The following is an 8,395-nucleotide window of genomic DNA, read 5'->3' on the forward strand; positions in this document are numbered from 1 at the left end:
GGGTAGAGGAAGGGCCAGACTTTTTCAGTACTTGCTTCCCAAAGGTTTCTTCCTTTTCAGTTTGTATTGTGTGCTGTCAGAGAGAGGACACAGAGTGAGGCAGTATGTGGTGGTGTTGATGGTGTGGTGCAAGATCCTAAATGGGAAAGACATTTTATTATAAATAACTGTGTAACTTATCATAAATATAAGTAAGCAATCAGAAGGTAAAATCCAACTTTTTTATAAATGGTTTACATAAGTAAAATGATCTCTTTCAATTCCGCAGTCTAAAAGCCTTCAATACTCTCTCTTTATGTTTTCCAGAGTGTTTGTGATAACCCATCTTTGTTGTCTGTCTGTCTGCCGTGGATAAACTGATAAAGTCCTGCATGTGCCAAAGGTAAATCCTAATGCCTCTTGTTGCTCTGAAGACTGTTCCCTAGCCAGTTTGGCAGTGTTTCTAAATTCCTGTTACAGGCAGAGTGGGATTTAGAAGCATAGAGAAACTTACCTTTTTAGGGAAGAGGGAAAAAGCTGCTTGAAAAGTTTTGTCCAGACAGAAGATGAATACAAGGGGACACCATAGCAGTGTTCTGGGCTGGGCTTCAGTATTTACAGTTAGCTCCTAGATGGTGCTGTGGAGCAGTGTTCAGCCTAGCAGCCGCAGCTAACCAGCATTCGAAATGACAGCTGTTCCGCGCAGTCAGGTGCTGTTCAGTGTGTATCTGCCACTCTGATGATACCTTCTAGAGGTCTGGTAAAATAGCCTATGTGCCAGTTGCCAGTTCTCACCAAGCCAGAGAACGATGAACCGTTTCATCAAGGAACTGTCAGGAAGAAGGGAAGCAGTTCCAGAATGCCCCATTGATTAATGGGTGCAAGCAGTGATGGATTGAAACTTAAATTGGACCTAGGAAGAAGGCCACGTCCAGTTTCTGCCAGGAGGTCTGGAGTGAGGCAAGCAGGGGGATGCGCTCAGCTGCTCCGTTCTCCTTGCCAATGGGAGGACTGGAGCAGCCTATACTTTCTTCAGACTAGGGATCACCCGAGTTTCAGGAAGGGTCAAGGAGTGGAGGAGAGAGGTGGTTGCTGCCTAATGTCTGTACTATGCTTTCTCTCCTGGAATCATTTCTAGTGGTGGGAGTTTAGCTTGCTAGAACTGAACATTTGTATGGGGTCCAAGTCTGCTAATTGAGGCTCTGCCCAGTACAAGCATGCATGCTAGAGCCTTCCCCTTTAGCTGTGGAAAGTCCTGCTTTGCCAGGTAACATTAGCTCCATCAATCTCTGGGTAATGTCCCCAGAAATCTACAGCGCCATACTTCATGGGTCCATTCTTGGCCTTTCTTGCCCAAATGAATGGGTTCTGTCTTAATTTACCCCTGAAAATGAGCAAATACTGGCTTTAGGCTCAACTTATTAAGGTCAATAGAGACCATCTGTTGTAAGATGTACTTTAATTTTAAATTTGAATATAGACTGCAGTAATTGGTGTAATTTATTCCTCCTACTAAACTTAAGCCATGGCATGTTTTAGTATGTCTGTCTATACATGTGTAAGTGACATTACTTTTAAATAACACCCACAGCCTTTCATTAATAGCAGCATAACATTTGGTGATCACCATGACAGGAGAATAATATTAATCTGGAGCTTTCTCATGTAATTACAGGTGTGGAGCCATAACTTTCAGGATGTATCTTTCTCACTGTAGAACACAATTTAGTCCAAAGTTAGGATTTGTGGTTTGGGAATCCTAGATAAGGGGACTGAAAACATCCCAACACAATATGCTTGTGTTAAATGGGTTTAATTAACACTAAATTGAGGCACGAGTCCTTTCAGCAAGACAGATTCCAAGTTATAATGTTGATTTTTAGAAGGTTTTTGGGAAAGGAAATTATTAGATAATAAGCCTTCAGAAACAGTGTTTGGAGTTTCTGAACTGCCTAGCCTTCACTTCTGTAATGAAACTGAAGAGAAATGAGAGCACTTGCATCTTCTCAGATGAACAAATTGCTAGATTTTTTATTGATCAGGGATGTGAAATATCCCCATATTATATTAGTCTGTTCAAGCAGGTTTCTATCACTTAGAGATTTATTTCAGATTCTTTCTACATTAGGCCCCAATTCAGCAAAGTACTCACAAACATAAGTAATCCCACCAATGGTAATTTTAGTGGTTAAATGTTTAAGAATTGCCTTATTTATTGTTAACTAAATGTTCCCTTATATGCATTTTAGTTTGTACAGAAAATGATACTAATTTAAGCTTTTGCCATTCTTTCTGTTTTCTTCTAGCCATGATATGTCTCGTCTCTTGGAAGCCATTAGTTCATTGGGTATCTAGTATTTGCTTCATTCATCCCAGTAACCTTCACACACAGTCTACTTTGCTGTTTCACAAGGGTCCTTTATTATACAGGCCCTTGGTACCATTATCACAAGTCTAGTCCTTTCTTATTTCCATGGGAGATGCCTATATGTAGCTGGCAAAAAAAAAACAACTTATGTTTTGTCTCTCTCTCCCTTGAAAAAACTATTGCTATAGTCACTGACTGACTAGGTCAGTAGCAATGTCCTAAGTACAACAGTAATCAGTTTTGACATGACAAAGATGAGGGAATCCCGTGGCTCTATTGGACTTCTTTCTAGCCATCACTGAGTACTGGAGGTTCACAATCCTCAAACAGTAACAGTATTTCACACTGGTCTTAACATCCTGCATTTTCAAAGTGTTGATTCAGATATTTAACTCTATAATCTTTGCATGCCACTGTGAAGTAGGCATTCTACAGATGAAGAAACAGCTACTGAGAGGTTAAAATGACTTCCCAAGTACCCCACAGCAAGACAGTGGTAGAGCTGAGATTACAGCTCGGGAGGTTCGAGCTTTCGCTGTACTACAATGCTATTTAAAAAGGTCACATCTCAAAATAGTACAGAAAGTTCCAGTCTGTTATTGATAATGGCCTAACAAAGGGCTTTAGCTGTATTCATGGGTCTTTGTATAGTGCAGCTTTAATAATCTCAGTATAGGAATTGTACAGTTCCATTGTTATGGGGCAGCATTGCTTCCATAGCTTTCTCTGTATGATTCATATATGTGTGTTTGTGCATTTTGTTGTCAGACAGACTTAAAATTAATATAGGTATTAAAAAAGTAGATACCGATTAATTTCTTAATTAGAATTTATATTCAATGACATATTTGGTATAGGGCTAGGTATATTTGTATCTTACAGGGTTTATACATGTGCTCTAGGAGTGCGGGGGAGGGAGTCACTGTAATTAGAACTGCTCTGAGAGCTGCTGTAATTAAAGTGCCTGGAGCATCTTGTGTATTAGCATCCCCCCACTTAAAAATGGTGGCAGGGGTGTTTTAACTAAAGCTTTAATTAAGGTGCCCCATGCTGCCATTTTAAAGTGCAGGGACACTGATACATGAGTCTGCTGGAGCGTGGTAATTACCATGCTTACAGTGTATGCACGCATTCGCTCATGTATAAGTACTCTTATAGACTAACTAAATTAGGGATGTATAGCATTACCTTGCACGAGCCTGAGCTCACTTCAGATGCATCCTTTTTCCTGGCTCTCTTCCCTTTTTTAAGGGCCAAGTTTCAACCACCTTCCCTGCTCCCACCCTATTCCTTTCTCATTACCTTCCAGCTCCCTTTCTTCAGCTGCTTCACCTAATGTTGCATTTGGTGAAATGGGCTTGAATTCAGAAAAGCTTATGCTATGTATCTCTGATGTAGTTAGTTTGTAAACTACAAGTCTACCCTGCTTTCTGCCTGAATTCAAACTAACAGGGCTAACTACCTCTTTCTGCTCATATTTGGTCTAATCATTTCTTGTATTTTGTATAACTGCTGGAGCCCAGCTTGTGCTGCATTAACACAGCAGAAGCAGCCACCCCAAGGCCACTTAGAATGGTCCTCAGTCTGTCCTGGGGGATGAGATGGCACTGGATGTCCTAGGAGAATGGATACATCGTCCCCTGTCTGGCCATGTGGATATTTCTCAGAAAAAAATAATAAATACAGGACCAACTGGTAGTATGGTTTTCTATTAATTTCTGCCTGGGATGAGCTGGGAAGCATCCATGGCCAGAAAATCTGGTATGGGCCCATGTTACCTGGTAGCCAAGTGTGGGATGGGAGCTGGACCTCTAAGGGTCTACTATTGTCTGGATAGACGGTGTCTATGCATCTGGTTCTGACCTCCTTCCAGCCTCTTAAGTTGGATGTTGGCCTTGGGCCTTTGATGCACGGAAGAAAATCTCAACGTTCATTATAGGGCTAGATATGGGGAAGAAGGCAATGCTATCTGTAGTCGATTCTCGTGCAAATGTGGACCCCCTTATGAAACCCACCCTACAGATTTTCCAAGGAAAAGGAGAATCTGGTATTATCTGTATTCCAACTTTCCCTTCTGTACTTTTTTGTCTCATCTAAAATACAGTAAAATATCTTAAAATGATAATCAGCTGTATAATGTACCAAGATTTTGGCTTGAACGTCATTCTTACTGTAAGGCTTCCATTTCTTGTTCTTCTTCCAGGCAAACTGTCTGAATCCTGAGTTACTTAGAAAATTCAAAATACATTCAGCATTGAGAAGTAAGTATGGACTTTGAGGTTAATTTGTAACTAATCATTTAAGTCTATGCATTTGGGTTGACAGTAGAATGTATCAGCATTTTATCCTAGCCAAATAACTGAAGATTTATAATATAAATTGTAGTAGGAGAAACATGCATAAAGCAAAAGGAGTAATTATATCCATCTACTCAATACAGATTTGGCTTCAGTTTTAGTAGTGTATTCATTTTTGGGACAGTCTCTGTCAAAACAGGCAAACCAGAGAGAGAATTTAGGACAGATGCAAGGATGTGTGAGAGAAATATTCAATATGCAGGAAAAAAGAAGTGTGAAGAAAGAGTTGAGAGAACTTGGTGTGCTTAATGTGGAGGAATAACAACTGAAGGGAATGGGATGTTGTACCCTTGCCTTTATTGCAGCATCTACAGATATATATTAACAAAGCAATAAGGGCTTTTGATGCCAAGTTTTCTTAATGCTTATTGGTTGAAGTAACTGGTTCTGTTATTATAGTTATTAGGAGTACTAGCTGAGCTTCTATGGCCATTGACTTGTGAATAGAACATATTAGAGGTCAAAACATTGGAGGGCCTTGCTCTGAATAGTTCCCAATGGGCAATACACATTAAAAATGGGTATTGCATGTTTAACAACTTTTAAATACTGTTGTGCCTTTTTTTCCCTTTCTAGCTGGCTTGTACTTGTGCCGCAGTTTTTATTATTTGGAATCTGATTAGCCATTTAGAAATGAAGTTGGAAGTTTTGAGGTGAACCTCATTAGTTAATTTAGTTAATGGAACTTTTGGCATCAACTTCAATGATTGATCAAAGATTGAACTGTAAATGCTGGACTGTATTTTTTTTGAGTAGCTTTTAGGTATCTGATCAACCATCTTACCCTCATTTTGCATGCAAATCAAAGCAGTCTCACACCATCAAGCAACAGATCAAGTAAAGGAAACAATATATTTTCCACTGGAGAGACCCCAAAACGTGAGATAATCTCTTGTAGTCAGTATGAAATAATTCACAACAAACTAACTGAATAAAATAGCATTGAGAGTTAGCTCTTCTAGCCTCACTACTTATATGTTCTATACTACTGAAAGACTAGAAAAATTAGAGGGTGGTCCAGTTCCTTGAATTTCATAGTTTATATTTCAGTATCTCCTATTTCAGTTAGTGCTGAATTGAGTCCCTACAGAAAGAGAGCCATGTCTCAGGTAGAAGCGGACCTTTTGTTTTCATGAATGACCTAGTGTTTTTTGACATTAATCTCCCTTCAAAAGAAAGCCATCATATAGCAGCCATTTAATGCAATCTGCATTCCTGCTTGCAGATTCCTGCCATTTCCCTTTTCCCCTTCTTAGAAGCCAAGTTTCAACTGCTTTCACTGCCTCCCTACCTCTACCCTGTCCTTTTCTCTTTTCCTTCCACTTTCCTTCTCCAATTACTGCATCCTGTTCCTATGCATCAGAGCAACAGAGTTTCCTATGTATCAATGTATAGAGAGAAGGTGAGGAAGTGTCTGCTAGGAAAACGCTTCTAATTTCTGCACATAAGGAGGGCATAGTGCAGGCAGTGGTGTATTAGTTTACAACATTCACCAAATGCTAAGTCTTACTGTTCTGTTTTTGTCTCATTCTGAAACACTTGATTCATCTGTTGTCCAAGTGCTTGGCAGTGCTTTTATTTGTTTATAGGGGAACCAGTATTGCTTACTGAATAGACTGGGCCCAGGAGACCTGAGTTCTCTGCTTAGCTCTGCCCCTGGCCTGCTGGATGACCTTGGGCAAGTCTCATCACCTCTTTGTGACTCAGTCCACTTATCTGTGAATGGGGATAATGACACTGAGCTTTAAAGAGTTTACAGCTGAACTGTGCTTTAAGAGATGAGGGAGGTAATTAGCCATGTTAATCTGCAGTCAGGCAGAAGGCAAGGTAGATTTGCACCTTGTAGACTTACTAAATTAGAGACGCGTAGCATAGCATAGGGATGAATCTCTGATTTAGTTAGTTTACAAGGTGCAAATCTATCCTGGCTGCTTGTAAGAGATGGACATCCATTAAATATAACTCAAACTTAAAAGAAATTATTTCCCCAGAGCAGTTGAAGCCACCAAATCCCTCCTCTTCATTCACCACATCTGAATCATCATTACAATACATAACAGGGGTGGGCAGCCTGTGGGCTAGATTCAGTCTGTAGAGCCACTGGATCTGGATAAGTAAAAAGCTGGGGGATTTTGGTGGTGTCCAATAAGTTGTTAAGTGTTGGTAAGTAGATGCTGAAGTCTTTGTCACAGTGGCTAGAAACTGTAAATAGAAATCCTGAATGCTGGTCAAAGGAATGGAAAGCTGGCAGTTCATCTGGTTTTGAATTGCAAAGGCAGGTTCTGAGGATTGGTTGTGCCCCATACAGTCCTCCCAAGTAGGGTGCTGTGGGTCAGTCATTAAATATTTCTTGTGTCATCATCAGAGAGGAAGTGACCCACTATGGGTCATAGTGCTGGCCCACCTCAGACCTGAGCTGGGTTTTTCCAGCCCACCACTAGTAAGATGCTGCCAATGCCTGATATACAGTATTTCGACACTAATCACTATGATGTGCTATCAAGGTTACTGCGGGATCCAATATACAGGTAGTTAACCCAGATTACATGCATGTGGAGAGGCTTGTACTTCGGACACACGAGCTGGAATTTGGGAACTGCGACCTTCTCTGCTGGAACCGCAGCAAACCAGAGTGGATCAAGCAGTATAGGGCTACATGCTTGTAGCTGTTTCAAACTGGAAACATTTGGACCCTTTCAAAATTGTCTTTAGCTTTCATTGGTTTTAAGGATACCAATTTCTCTGGGGGTAGGCAGTACTGGAGTAGGAAATACATTGTCCAGTGGTCATCAGTGTTAAAGAGTTAATCAGAAGTGCCTCGAAACACTTGATACAAAATGCATTTTAGCAAGTGTAGTCTCTACCTGCTGCTGTAAGCACAGAGGATGCCCAGACAGAAGGGGTCTAATTTACACAAGACTTGGGCAACTTCAGATCACATTGGCATCAACTGGAGCTGAGTTATTCATCTCTTAAAACCCAGTTCATGTAATAAAATCATGTCAGCTTATGGTAGGTTTGTTTTCACATCTTGCTGCTGATGCTCTTGCCTCATTTCTGCTGGTCTGTGGATAGGAGTAGCACAGCATAGCTGGCTGCATGCAGTGGGAGTTAATGCAGTGTAATGTACCAAGATTTACAGGCAAGCTAAAAGGAGCAATGCTTTGTTGGTTTTTTTGTTTTGTTTTGTTTTTTTAACAGATGTGTCCAAACATGTTCTGTGGTTCTACAAAGCCAGCTGGGGAGGAAGAACCAGCAGCATACCTACAGGCTGGGGAACTCCCTTCTCGTCAGTACAGAGGCAGAAAAGGATCTTGGAGTCATCATTGATGCCAAGATGAACATGGGCCGGCAGTGTGGGGAAGCAGTCAGGAAGGCCAACTGCGCCTTGTCATGCATCCACAGATGCATCTCAAGCAGGTCCAAGGAGGTGATACTCCCCCTCTGTGCGGCACTGGTCAGGCCGCAGCTGGAGTACTGCGTCCAGTTCTGGGTGCTGCGCTTCAAGAGGGATGTAGACAACATGGAGAGAGTCCAGAGGAGGGCCACTCGCATGACCAGGGGGCAGCAGGGCAGACCCTATGAGGAGAGGCTCAGGGACCTGAACCTGTTCACCCCCCACAAGAGAAGGCTGAGGGGGGAATTAGTGGCCTGTTACAAACTAGTCAGCAGGGACCAGCAGGCATTGGGG

The 8,395-nt window shown here is 41.5% G+C and overlaps 2 long non-coding RNA genes across 2 annotated transcripts in view; one reads left to right on the plus strand and one right to left on the minus strand.

The window, feature by feature from the left end:
- The first annotated feature begins 295 nt into the window (after positions 1–295).
- On the plus strand, positions 296–7,941 carry LOC109300991. Its single transcript, XR_002098392.1, has 3 exons — positions 296–382; positions 4,551–4,608; positions 7,906–7,941. It is a non-coding gene; the product is annotated as an uncharacterized LOC109300991 (long non-coding RNA).
- LOC109300993 overlaps positions 7,902–8,395 on the minus strand; it is a 5,605-nt gene continuing 5,111 nt past the window's right edge. Inside the window, exon 2 of the long non-coding RNA XR_002098393.1 lies at positions 7,902–7,942. This is a non-coding gene — a long non-coding RNA (uncharacterized LOC109300993). The remainder of the gene's footprint in view (positions 7,943–8,395) is intronic.

This window comes from Gavialis gangeticus, unplaced genomic scaffold (genome assembly GCF_001723915.1).
Source record: "Gavialis gangeticus isolate Ggan-Ray unplaced genomic scaffold, GavGan_comp1, whole genome shotgun sequence".
NCBI lineage: Eukaryota > Metazoa > Chordata > Crocodylia > Gavialidae > Gavialis > Gavialis gangeticus.